Source organism: Orycteropus afer, unplaced genomic scaffold (genome assembly GCF_000298275.1).
Source record: "Orycteropus afer afer isolate SDZICR_OR568_19922 unplaced genomic scaffold, OryAfe1.0 scaffold00049, whole genome shotgun sequence".
In the NCBI taxonomy this organism is placed as follows: Eukaryota; Metazoa; Chordata; class Mammalia; order Tubulidentata; family Orycteropodidae; genus Orycteropus; species Orycteropus afer.
The window spans coordinates 14,976,870-14,990,933 of record NW_006921636.1 but is presented as its reverse complement, the minus strand read 5'-3'; positions in this window follow the sequence as shown (position 1 = coordinate 14,990,933).

Below are 14,064 nucleotides of genomic sequence, written 5' to 3'. Positions count from 1 at the left end.
TTCTCTCCAATTTGAGTTGTGCCACGTCAGCAAATGGAGGTCTTGAAAGCTTTGCCTTATCCATAGGACTAAGGCTGGGTTTACTCAGATGATGCAGCTCTTTCCCAGTCCTATTTTGAGAGCCTTCTAACCTAACCAGACTATTCATAAAGTTGCATGGTAATTTATCAAACAGTGCTTCTTTGCTATTCATAAGGTTTTCCCTGGCCAATTATTTAACTGAACGGCCTCTTCCTTCTTCCTAGTCTGTCTCAGTGTGTAAGCTGGGATGATAGTTATGCACCATGTGCATCCCACTGGGTTAGAAACACCAGTGGCTCAGCCTAAAAACTCACATCAACATGTCACCATGTAGGACAAACCGACAGACAAGTTTCCTCCCTGTTGGAAACCTCTCCTACCATCCTTACCTGGGTCCCTGTGGCTGACTCCTCCTCTGTCCAGATTCCTAGGTCTTTTAATCTCCTTTCTCCTGCTCTCCTGCGTTGCTGCTTTGGGCGTGCCTGAGTTCCTCTCAATTCATACTTGTTGATAATTACACTGAATGTCAATAGAAGAAATGTACCAGTCAAGAGACAGAGAGTTGCTGACTGGGTAAGGAAATACAACCTATCAATATGCTGTCTACAAGAGACACACCTTAGAGACAAAGACAGAAATAGACTAAAAATCAAAGGCTGGAAAAAGATGTATCAAGCAAATGGCAACCAAAAAAAGCAGAAGTGGCAATATTAATTTCTTATCAAATTGGCTTTAAAACAAAAATTACCATATTAGACAAGGAAAGACATTATATAATGATTACAGGATCAACTGAACAAGATATAACCATAATAAATATCTATGGAGCCAATGAAAGAGCCCTAAAATACATAAATCAGACTTTGAAAGAGTTGAAAAGGCAAATGGATGACTCCACAGTCATAGTGGGAGACTTTAATACACCACTTTCAATGAAAGATAGAACAACTGGAAAGAAATTCAAAAAAGATGCAGAAGAACTAAACAATATGATCCACTAACTTGACCTCATAGACATCTAAGAGCACTTCACCCAACAACAGCACAATATATATTCTTTTCCAGTGCACATGGAACATTTTGCATGATAGACCATATGTTAGGCAATAAAGCAAGCCTTAATAAATTTAAAAACATTGAAATACTGCAAAGCATCTTCTCAGATCACAATGGTATCAAATTAAAAATCAACAATAAGAAGATCAATGGAAAAAGCGCAAACACATAGAAACTGAACAATACCCTCCTTAAGAAAAACTGGGTAATAGAAAAAATTAAAAATGAAATAAAAAATTCCTTGAATTGAATGAGACTGAGAACACAACATACCAAAATCTTGGGGACACAGCAAAAGCAGTGATCAGAGGCCAACTTATAGAAATAAATGCACACATCAAAAAAGAAAAGAGACAAAATCAACACCTTAACCCAAGATCTCCAATAATTAGAAAAAGAACAGCAAGAAAAGCCGACAGTCATCAGAAGAATTGAAATAATAAAGATTTGAGCAGAAATAAATTAAACAAAAATGAACAACAATAGAAAAAATCAACAAGACAAGAAATTGGTTTTTTGAAAACATTAATAAAATTGACAAACCACTGGCAAATTTAATGAAGGAAAAGAGGGAGACAATACAAATAACACGAATAAGAAATGAAATGGGTGACATCACAACAGAAGTAATTGAAATAAAAGGGATAGTATCGGGATACTATGAAGAAGTACACTCCAACAAATCTTGAAAATCTGGAAGAAAAGGACAGATTTCTAGAAACACACTACTTACCTAAACTAACACAGACTGATGTGGAAAAGTTGAACAGATCCATAACAAAAGAAGAACAGGTCATCAAAAAATTACCAGCAACAAAAAAAGTCCTGGCCCACATGGTTTCACCAGAGAATTCTACCAAACATTCAGAGAAGAATTGACACCAATCCTACTCAAACTATTCCAAAACAGAAAAGGATGTAATCCTCCCAAATTCACTTCATGAAGCAAGCATAACCTTGATGCCAAAACCAGGCAAAGACATCACTCAAAAGGAAAACTACAGACCAATATCCCTCATGAATATAGATGCAAAAATTTTCAACAAAATCCTAGCCAATAGACTTCAACAACATATCAAAAAAAAAAAAAAAAAAAGTTCATTATGACCAAGTGGGGTTCATATCAATTATACAAGGATGGTTCAACATTAGAAAAACAATCAACCTCATCCACCACAGAAGTAAAACAAAGGTAGAAAAAACACATGATCATATCAATTGATGCAGAAAAGGCATTTGATAAAATCCAACACCCATTCCTGATCAAAACTCTCAGCAAAATCGGAATACCAGGGACATTCCTCAACACAGTAAAGGGCATATATGCAAAACCAACAGCCAACATTATTCTCAATGGAGAGAGAATGTAACCATTTCACTTGCTAACAGGAACCAGACAGGGATGCCCTCTATCATCACTTGTATTCAACATTTATTGGAAGTCCTAACCAGGGCAATAAGGGAAGAAAGGGAAATCAAAGGCATCCAAATTGATAAGGAAGAAGTCAAACTATCCCTATTTGCTGATGATATGATCCTCTACCTAGAAAACCCATGGGACTCAGTCAAAAATCTACTGGAACTAATTGACAGATTTAGTATCGTGGCAGGATACAAGATCAACATCCAAAATCAGTTGGATTCCTCTACATCAGCAAGGAGACTGCTGAAAAGGAAATAAGGAAATCATTATCATTTACAATAGCTACCAAAAAAATGAAATACTTGGAAATAAATCTTACCAGGGACACAAGAGACCTGTACAAAGAAAACTATAAAAGACTACTTCAAGAAACCATAAGAGATCTACATGAATGGAAGAACATACCATGCTCATGGATAAGAAGATTGAACATTGTGAAAATGCCAATTCTATCCAAAGCAATCTACACATTCAATGCAATCCTGCAATCCCAATCCAGATCCCATCAACATTCTTTAAGGATACGGAAAAACCAATCACTAGCTTTTGATGAAAAGGAAAGGGACCTTGAATAAGCAAAGCATTATTGAAGAAGAACAAAACAGGAGGTCTCACACTCCTGAATCTCAAAACTTATTATACAGCCACAGTAGTCAAAACTGCCTGGTATTGATACAACAACAGAAACACAGACCAATGGAATAGAATTGAGAACCCAAAAATAGGTCCATCAACCTATGGTCAGCTTACCTTTGACAAAGAGTCAAAATCCATTAAATAGGGAAGAAATTGTCTGTTTAAGAAATGGTGCACATAAAAGTGGATATTCGTTTGCAGAAAAATGAAAAAAGATCTGTACCTCACACCATTCACAAAAACCAACTCCAGATGGATCAAAGACTTCAACGTGAAACCTAAAACTATAAAGTTCCTCAAGAAAAAACTAGGGGCAAATTTAGGGTCCGACTCGACAGCACATAATAACAACAACAATATAGGCATATATAGACTATCAAGCATAACCCAAATTGCACAAAACAGTAGAAGATAAACTAGATGAATGGGATCTTCTAAAAATTAAATTTTCATGTGCTTCCAAAGACTTCCTCAAAAGAGTCAAAAGAGAACGTACAGATTTGGAAAAAAAATATCCAGCAATGACATATCTGACAAGGGACATATCTCTAGAATTTATAGAAAACTCCAACAGCTCAACATCAAAGAGACAAATAATACAATTAAAAATGGGCAGAAGACATGAATAGACACTTCACCAAAGAGGATATTCAAGTGGCCAACAAACATATGAAAAAATGCTCATGATCATTAGCCATTAGAGAGATGTAAATCAAAACAACAATGAGATACTATCTTGCCACAACACTAGTAGCAAAGTTCAACAAGACAGAAAATACCAAATGCTAGTAAGGATGCAGAGAGATTGGGACTCCCATATACTGTTGGTGGGACTATAAAATGATACATCCACTGTGGAAAGCAGAATGGCAATTCCTTAAAAAGTTGGAATTAGAAATACCATTTGACTCAGCCATTCCATTACTAGGTATATATCCTAAGGAAGTGAGAGCCAGGAGAAAAACAGGTATTTGCACACCCATGTTCATCACAGCATTGTTTACAATAACGAAAAGATGGAAACAAGCTAGGTGTTCATCAACAGCAGAATGGATAACCAAACTATGGTCCATACACACAATGGAATAATATGCAACCTTAAAGAGTAATGTAGAATCTGCAAAACACCACATAACATGGATGAACTTGGAGGACATTATGTTGAGTGAAATAAGTCAATCACAGAAGGACAGATATTGTATTAGTCCGTTATTGTAAAAAGTCAAGGAAAGGTTTATATAAATTTTCTTTGTTGGTTACCAGAGTTGGAAGGGGATGGGAGGAAACACAGTTAGATAGGTAGAGACAAGTATTGATCTGGATGAAGGGAAGGGCAATGTACAAATGTGAGTGATCAACAGGGTGGCACTGAGGAAGAAGAAGACATAGAGAGGTGTGTGAGAGGTACAGACAACAAAGATGAACCCTTTTGCACATACAGTACTGGGTTGTCAGTGAAGTCAAACAATGATATACGGGTAGATAGATAGGTGGACAGGCTGAACTATTAGCTATGTTTATGGTGGTGGGAGTGTACCCAGGACCATGTATAGGGTTGCAGACAATGATTCTATAAGTATATTTGCATGTTCTATAAGAACAGGTATATAGTAGAGCTGACAAGGGACAAGGTTGTAGTCACTTCTTGGCCACAGCCAGCAACCCAGAGGGAGTAAGTAGTTGGACCTGCAGGCTCAGGACCACAGTCACAGGAGACATCAAGTTCAATTGGCATAACATACTACATAGAAACATTGTTCCACATCCTACTTTGGTAAGTAGTGACTGGGATCATAAAAGCTTGCAAGCAACATCTTGATGCAACGATGGGTCTCTCCTCATCCATAGCAAAGAAGAATTAAGAAAATGAAAGACACATGGAAACAATTAGTCCTAGCGATTGGTACACCATGTGATCCTCAGCCTATATGACTATGAGATCAGAAGAATTAGATGGTGGCCGGCTATCAGTGTCAACCACTAGGAGGGGGATCTGTGTAGGAGATCCTGTATGGAATTGGAGAACAAAGAACAATGTGAAACAAAACTCAAAATCATTAAAAAAAACCCTGAGACTGGCCCCTAGCTGCCCTTCAGATCTGGAATTGAACCCACTCCTGTGGCTTCCAGACAAACAGAAGATAAGCATATGAGCTGAACATTTACATTAGGTAGATACACTCCTTGGAGAGATCAATCATGGCAGAATAGAAGGGCTCTGTATGTACAGGAGGACAGCTCAGGGGGCAGGAGTGCATGGGAGGGAAGGACCCAGGGAAGAGGTAACTATGGAGAGGAAATGGGAGGGGAGCAGTTGCATTGTGGGAAATTGCAGTCAATGTTATGAGACAAAGTACATGTGAGCTGTTGTACTGAAGGTGAATTTGCTCTGTAAACTTTCACCCAAATCAGAGTAAAATTAAAAAAAAAAAAAAGAACAATGGTGAATCCCCCAAACATCTCATAACATGGATGAACTCAGAAGCCATTATGCTGAGTGAAGTTAGTCAATCACAAAAGGACAAATATTGCATGAGGCCACTATTGTCAAAAGTCAAGAAATGGATTTCATAAAAAAAGAAATATATAGTTTTTTCAGTTACTCGGGATGAGTGAGGAAAGGGAGGATAAACCACTAATTAGAAGGTAAACAGATTTAACTTGGGTGAAAGAGAAAAATACCCTTCAGTAGCTTATTGTCCTTATGACAAAGGGGAAGCTTCTTATCTTGACCTAGAAGGCTCTGATGGTTTAGTTTTGTTTACCTGTCTAGTCATAGCTCACTTGCCCTTACTCCCTAGGCAAGAAAAGAAAAAGAAAAGAAAAGAAAAGAAACCTCAAAATGGATCATGGACTTAAATGTACAAACTGAAATTATAAAATATCTAGGAGAAAACATAAGAAAAAATGTCTGTGACCTTGGGTTAGGCAAAGATTTCTTAGAAATAATGCCAAAGGCAAGATCCTCAAAAAAAAAAAAAAATTGAATACTGGTCTTCATCAAAATTTTCAGCTTCTGCTTTTCAAAGGATAGCCTTAAGAAAACAAAACAAAACAAAAAAAACTACAGATGGAGAGAAAATATTTGCAAAGCATGTATCATATAAAGGACCTGTTTCCAGGATATATAAAGAACTCTCAAAACTCAACAATAAGAAAAAGAAAACAATAATAAATGAATAAAACATTTGAATAGACACTTCACCAAAGATGACAAATGAGCATATGAAAAATACTCAACATTTGACATCAGGGAAATAGATATCAAAACCACAATGTGATACTACCACAAAAAAAAAGACAATTGCCATCAAGCCAATTCTGACTCATAGCAACCCCATGCTTCTCAAAGCAGAAATGTGCTCCATAGTTTTCAAAGGCTATGACCAGGTCTTTCTACTTGTGGTGCTTCTTGGGGGATCTTAGTCACCAACATTTGGTTAATAGCCCAGCACTTAAATGTGTGTGACACCCAGAGACTCCAATACAACACACACATCCAAATGTCTAAAATGAAAAAGACTGACCACATGTAACATGTAAAATGATAACAGCCATTTTGGAAAATAGTTTTGCAGATCTTTACATATATATGTCTACCACCCAACGCAGTCATTCCATTTCAGATATTTACCAAAGAGAAATGAAAGCTTATGACCATACAACCTGTGGGCTCAGGACCATGGTTGCAGGAGACATCAAGCTCAATTGGCATAACATACTACACAAAAACATTGTTCTACATCCTACTTTGGTGAGTAGCAGCTGAGATCTTAAAAGCTTGCAAGCAGCCATTTAGATGTAATGACGGGTCTCTGCTCGTTCAGAGCAAAGAAGAATGAAGAAAACCAAAAAGGCACTGAAACAATTAATCCAAGGGACTTGGAGACCATGCGATCCTCATCCTATGTGACCATGAGACCAGAAGAACTAGATGGTGCCCAGCTACCACTGTCAACCACTCAGAGGGGGATTGGTGCAGAAGATCCTAGATAGACTGGGAGAACAATGTGGAACAAAACTCAAAATCATTTTTTTTTTTTTTTAAAAAAAAAGACCAGGTTTGCTGGTCTGACAGAACCTGCTGAGACCTTTGAGATTATGGCCTCTAGCCACTCTTCAGTTCTGGAATTGAATTCACACCTGTGGCTTCCAGCCAAATAATAAATAGGTGTAAGGGGTGAACATTTACATAAGGTAGATACACAACTTGGAGCGATCAATCATGGGAGAAGAGAAGGGCAGTGTTTGCACAGGGAGACAGCTCAGGGAGTGGGAGTGCATGGGAGGGAAGGACACAGGGAAGAAGTATCTACCGGGAGGAAGTGAAAAGAGAGCCGTTACATTGTGGGGAATTGCAATCAATGTCATGAGACAAAATGTGTGTGAACAGCTGTATGGAAAATGAATTCGCTCTGTAAACTTTCATCCACATCACAATAAAAATTTTTACAAAAAAAAAGCAAGCTTATTTCCATACAAAGACTTGCACATGAATGTTCACAGAAGTTTTTTTGATAATAGCCCCAAACTGAAAACAACCCAAATGTACATCGGTAGGTATATAGATGGGAGCTCTGGTGGCATTTGACTGTTAACCAGAAAGCTGGTGGTTCAAACTGACCAGCCACTCCTCAGAAGGAAGATTGGGCAATCTACTTCCATAGTGATACCACCTCAGACACCCAAAGGGGGTCGCTATGAGTCAGATCTAACTCATCGACAGTGAATGAGTAAGGTAAATAGATAAAATGTGGTATATCCATAAAGTGGAATATTACTCAGGAAGGAAAAAGAAACTACTGATGCACACAGCACAGATGAAACTCAAAGGAATTGTGTTGAGTGAAAGAAGAATATATATTTCAAGATTTCATTTATATAAAATTTTAGAACCTGCAAACAGATAAGCATGACAGAAAACAGATCAGTAATTGCAATAATCTTCATTGTGCTAACAGTGTCATATGTATGCATATGTCAAAACCTACTGAATTATAAACTTTAAATATTATATGTCCATTATGCCTAAATAATGCTTTTTGAAAATGATAATTAAAAATGACACAGAATTTCTTAAATAGAAACATATGGCTAGTGACTGACACACTACATAACACAGCTCTAAAAGTTCTCCCCAGAACTTGAAATTTCTGTGTCAGCACTGATGGGATTATACCCAACGCTACAACAATTTGTATTCTAGTCTATGTCCTAGCCCTGGCCCTTTGCCCCTACCAAAGACATCCTTTCTCATCTTGCTTGGAATCAAGATCAATGAAAAGAAATAAGAAGACAATAGAACTAAGCTTAAAACACTTTCCTGGTGGACTTTAGTGATAGAATTGTTCAGCTAGAGATCAGGCTTGTTTGCTCATTTTCTGGTAAAGGAGTCTCTTTGATTTTACCCTGATCCTGTAGGGAAGCACTGCCTAGCAGACTGGAATGTGCTAGAATATTAGACATTCAATATCCTTCCAGTCAAAATTGTATGATGTCACATGCCCAGAACCTGAAATACTTAGTTTGCCTTATCCCTGGGAAGCTGGGTTTAAAAGACAAAGTTTGTTAGAAGGAAGTTGGGAAAAGTCACACATACCAGTTCTATTTCTAACACTTTTAGGTTTGTGGCCTAAGTTTCTCCATCTGCAAAATGGGCAATTGTTGCCTACCTAACAGAACTGTAGATAAGAATTAACAATGTAGTTAAGAATTACAAAGGTGCTCTGGTGGCATAGTGCCTAAGGCATTTGACTGCCAACCAGAAGGTTGGTGGTTCAAACCCACCAGCTGCTCTGCAGAAGGAAGATGGGGCAATCTACTTCCATAAGGATGTACCACCTCAGAAACCCGACGGGGGTCACTAAGAGTCAGAATCGACTCAATGGCAGTGAGTTTGGGTTTTTTTTTTTGCTTTTAAAAATTAACAACTCAGAGCACCAATCAAGGGGGAGAAGTAGTTAATATTCTCTGCCCCTTTTATGCACCAAGTCCGATATCATAGCACACACTTTCCTCTTGCCAGAGGATGGGCTCCCAAACTTACCTGGAGCCAAAGTTTGTCATGCTGAGACCACTTTCCACCAGCAATGCACTGAAAGGTGGCATTCTGCCCCACGTTCACCTCGACATTTTGCAGCCGCAGAAAGTGAGGTGCTTTTCCTAAGGGAGAAAACAAAGAGCATGTAAGGACAGAATCCAGCAGCTGCACCATTTCCCTATCAGTGAACAGAAGCTCAGATTGGAATTTATGTCTGGGAAGTGGCCTGGGTCAGTGAAGAGCCAATATTTGTGGATCACTTACAATGAGGCATGTACTGGTAAGAGCCTTTCATGTGAGTTTTTATATCATTTTACTTAAACCTCACAAAACTCCTCACAGCGTCCTCTTTCTTTACTTAAACCTCACCAATAATAATAATAATGAGGTAGGAAGTATTCCCACGTCACAGGTCAGAAAATTAAGGATCTTCGAAGTTACATAGTTTGGCACAACCAGACTGCTGGAAATGGAGTAGCCAAGATAAGAATCTAGGCTTTCAAGACCCTCATATTCCAGTTTATTAGCTGCTGCATAATACTATACTGTTCCATTAGTTCAAACATCCCTAGAATATGTCAAAATTAACTGTTGCCTTGGGTCTGGCACTGGGTAAAAGGTAAAAGACTCATAGAACTGAAAGTTGAGAAAAAGGAAGCAAAAGTGAGAGGATAAGAGATTTACCATGGAGGAGTCTGCCCTGTTGCCTGGGTGACCAGAAAGAAGAAAGCTGAGGCCAACCATCTTTGGGCCTGATGCCTGCAAATCTGGCCTTGGTGATGATGAAGGTCATAAGGAAGACAAAGAGAAAGAGGAGAGGAAGTAGAGACGGAAGAAGAGATTATTAATAGCTAACATTTATTGAATGTTTATGATATGACAACTACCATGTACAGTCTCAGTTTAAACAGGAACTCATTTAACCCAATGAAGGTGGCAGTGGTATTATCCCTATTTTACAATGAGTAAACTGAGGCAAAGTATGGTGTTGGTGAAGAATATTGAATATACCACGTACTATCAAAAGAATGAACAAATCTGTCTTGGAAGAAGTACAGGTAGAATGTTCCTTAGAAGCACAGATGGCAAGACTTCATCTCTTGTACTTTGGTCCCGTTGTCAGAAGACACTAATCCCTGGAGGAAGATATCATGCTTGATAAAGTAGAGCATCAGAGAAACGGAAGAAGGCCCTCAACGAGATGGAGTAACACAGTTTGGCTGTGATAACGGGATCAAGCATGGCAATGCTTGTGAGGAAGGTGCAGGAGCCAGCTGTGTTTCCTTCTGATATACATAGGGTAGCTATGAGTCGAAACTGACTCAGTGGCACCTAATAATAATGACAAACAAGGAGGTCAAGAAACTTACTCAAGCTCACAAACTGTAAGTGGCAGAGCCCACAGTTAATCCCAAGTGGCCTGGCTCACAAATCTAGACCCTTAACTCAAAGCTAGGACATTTATTCTGCACTGATCATAGCAGGGGGGAAGGGATTTTAAATGAAATGCATTTCTGTCTGTGAACAACCAATTCTAGGAGTAAGCAAATAGTGGGTTGGGAAATGTGGGCATGCCTCCTTCCTTGTTCTGGAGATGGGTGCTCACTTCAGTGAGCTCTCCAAGCATGAGTAGTCTAGAAGAAGATGTGTCTTTGTTGAGGCTAAAAATGCCAATGATCCCTACCACCATCAACCAAATCATAAATGAACTAACTTGGCATATTGCCCACTGAAGCCAAGTTGAGAGCTCTAAGGGGACTGAATAGATTAAACAAAGGACATTGGCCTGTTTTCCAGAAGCAGTCAAATAACCAGAGAGACAAGTAATAGCAATAAGGTCATTTATTGAAAGCTCCTATGTGGAATGTACTACACTCAATGCTTTAGGTGATTTATCTAATTTAACGTCATGACATCCCCATAAAATTGTTGTTGTTGTTGAGTGCCATTGATTCAGTTTGAACTCATAACAAAGCTATGTACAACAGAACAAAACATGTCCAGTCCTAAGCCATCCTCATAATGATTGCTTTGCTTGAGCCCACTGTTGCAGCTACTGTGTCAAACATTTTGTTGAGGGCCCTCCTCTTTTCCACTGATCCTCTACTCTACCAAGCATGCTATGTTTCTCCATTATCTGGTCTGTCCTGACAATACAACCAAAGTACAAGAGGTGAACTCTTGCCAGCCTCACTTCTAAGGAACATTCCAGCTGTACTTCACCCCAGATAGATTTGCTTGTTCTACAGGCAGTCCATGGTACATTCAATATTCTTAGCCACCGTCATAATTCAAATGCATCATTTTTCCTTCCATGAAATAGAGACTATTATTTCCCTTTCAGAGAAGCAGAAACCAAGGTTCAAAAAGTTCCATTTGTCTAAACCTACATAGTAAGGGAAAGAACCAGAACTCAGTCTCAGATCTGTTTTAGTCCACCACTCTATTTAACTAGCACCTTCTCTTGCTTCCTGAGTAATAGGTAAGAAAATGGCATCACCAGACACACGCCAGGTCCAGGAAAGGCTGTGCTGATGCTCTAAGCCCCTCCCATTGCTCCCAAATACTTTAATGTAATTTATTTTTTTCCTTGCTACTTTCCCCCATGCTTTGAACTATCTGATCCACCTAACTCTGTCACCACCTGTAAAGCTCAGCAAAAGCCAGGAACCTTGGATGATTAGGAAAACATGCTGTGAGAAAACACAGACCTCTGCTCTGGTTTTTAAACTAATGACAACAGCTCAGAGACCCCCCTCATGCCACCTTTGGAAACTCAAGGCTAGAGTGGTGTCAAGGGCCCAGGGAAGACCACTTCTTCTGGGCTGCTTAGAGTTTGAGATTCTTGCATCTTGTCAACCTGACAAATGTCATGCTGCTTTGATTGTCTGAAATTGTTTCCTTTTCACTCTCCTGTATAATTTTAAGAAGTTATTTTTGGAACTATCAGTTCAAGTCAATTCTTCAAGTGGGAATAGAGTGAGCCTTGTAAACCCATCTATGCCACAGGTTGAAATGGGGAAGGAACATCTACCCCATGGAGAGAAGGAGAGTGGAGTCTGGGCACTAATGTTGGAGGCTTTGTGGTGGCCTTACTAAAGGACATTCTTCCCTTGCCCTTCAGGACACTGGCTGAATAGTTTAACCTCTGCAATGTGCAGTAGAAATTCAAGGTCTTCCGTGAATCAATGCCCCCTGCTTACTCTGCTTTCTCTCTTTTTCTTCCTTCATAGGAGACTTTTGCTTTGATTCTTTCATCTCTAATCTGTCTTTTTTCCCTCTCTTCTAAGTGGTAGAGGTTTTAGCTATTTAGAGACCCCTTGGCATAGTGCCTAAGGCATTTGACTACTAACTAGAAGGTTGGCGGTTCAAATCCACCAACTGCTCTGTGGAAGGAAGATGGGGTAATCTACTTCCGTAAAGATTTACTGCCTCAGAAATCCAATGTGGGTTGCTAAGAGTCAGAATCGACTCGATGGCAGTGAGTTTGGTTTGGTTTAGTGTAAATATGAGAATCCCTGATGGCACAGTGCTCAGTTGCTAACCAAAAAGTTGGCAGTTTGAACCCACCAGCAAATCTATGGGAAAATAATGTGGCAATCTGCTTCTGTAAATATTTACAACCTTAGACAGTTCTACTCTGTTCTATAGAGTCGCTGTGAGTTGGAATTGACTGGACATTAGTGGATTTGGTTTTAGTTTAGTGTAAATACAATAAATCCTGGTGGTACACACGTTAAGCACTGGGCTGCTAACCTAAAGGCTGGTTGCTTTGAAGAATAAAGATCTGATGATCTGTTCCCATACAGATTATAGCCTAGAAAAGCCCATGGGAAGTTCTACTCTGTCATATAAGGTCATTATGAGTCAAAATCAATTTGACGGCACCTAACAACAGCTGGAATGTAAATATACAGAAGGCAGTGGTAGTTCAATGTTAGAATTTCTGTCTTCCATGTGGGCAGCCAGGGTTCAAGTACTGGCTGATGCACTCATGCACAGCCATCACCCACTTGTCACTGGGTCCTTGTGTGTTGCTATGGTGCTGAAGAGGTTTCAGTGGAGCTCTCTGACTCAGACACTTTAGGAAGAAAGGCATGGTGATGTATTTCTGAAAATCAACTAACTCTGTGATCAGAGTGGTCCAATCCACAACCAATCATGGGATGATGTAGGACGGGGTAGCATTTCCTTCTGTTGTGCATGGGGTCACCATAACTTGGGAGCTGACTGAACAACAGCCAACAACAAGAACAATGCAAATATTCAGGAGCAACACTGATGATTTACAGCAGGGATATCGAGCCCACATACCTACTGCAACCAGGCAGTTAGGTAAACGAATTAAGTGGTTCAATTGTTAAAAAAAAAAAAGACAAACAATACAAAACTCCCACCACCTCCTTGCGCCAGCTTTCATATTTCTTCTTTTGATAGAGATTTGGGTACAATAAAGAGTTCTCTTGTATGAGAATCTGTGTTGCAAGGTCAAGAATAAGCAGCCACTGGCAAGAGCCTCAGAGCTAGAGACAATAAGGAGTGGTGGGGATTTGGTAAAACTGGAGAGAAACCCTGTGTCCCAATGAAAGCAGCAGCTGTACTCAAATCCATATAGGAGAAGGAGGCCACACAAGAGTGCTTTCTCAGGGTTGCTAAGCATCTCATTTCTTAGGGCAAGCAAGAAATCCAGATTTTATGTGAACTTCCTCATGTTAAAATCATCACTCGATTTTATTAAAACACAGTACAGACTTAACAAAACATGTCAGAGACATGCTCTATCAGTTCATGGTGTCTGATATGTAGCTTTTGTCTAAGTCCTCTGAAACAAGTCTCCTTGGCCAGTCTTGTTCTGGTCTGGCCCCATAAGTCCAGGTGTCCTCCCATT